The following is a 484-nucleotide window of genomic DNA, read 5'->3' on the forward strand; positions in this document are numbered from 1 at the left end:
TCTTACGATTGAGACACCTTTAAAGTACGATGTGTTTCACCCATTTCTCTCACTCTTGCTGTCTCTCTCTATCTCTCACTCCCTTCCTTTTCCACTTCCTTTATCGTTGTCCCTCTATCCCTCTCTTCCCATCCCTCCTTCGCTCTCCATCCCTCCTTTATCTCTCATCTCTCCCTCTCCCTATTATTTTCCTCTCTTTCTCCCTCCCTTTCAGTCTCACCCTATCTCTCTCATTCTTCCCCCTCCCTCTCTTTCCCTCCCGTTCTTTCTCTAACCTGGATCCGTCTCTCTCTCTCTCTCTCTCTCTCTCTCTCTCCCTTTATCCTTCCCTATCAGTCTCTCAATCCCCCTCCCTCTTTTAGTGTTTCACTCTCCCTCTCTCTCTTCCTACTTTATCATAAAATATATGAAAATTTTTTTACTTCATACAATTACACAATATATTTAGAAACACGAAAGAGAAACTATCATAGATTTTAAGTTA

Source organism: Eutrema salsugineum, unplaced genomic scaffold (assembly GCF_000478725.1).
Source record: "Eutrema salsugineum unplaced genomic scaffold, Eutsalg1_0 scaffold_5, whole genome shotgun sequence".
In the NCBI taxonomy this organism is placed as follows: Eukaryota; Viridiplantae; Streptophyta; class Magnoliopsida; order Brassicales; family Brassicaceae; genus Eutrema; species Eutrema salsugineum.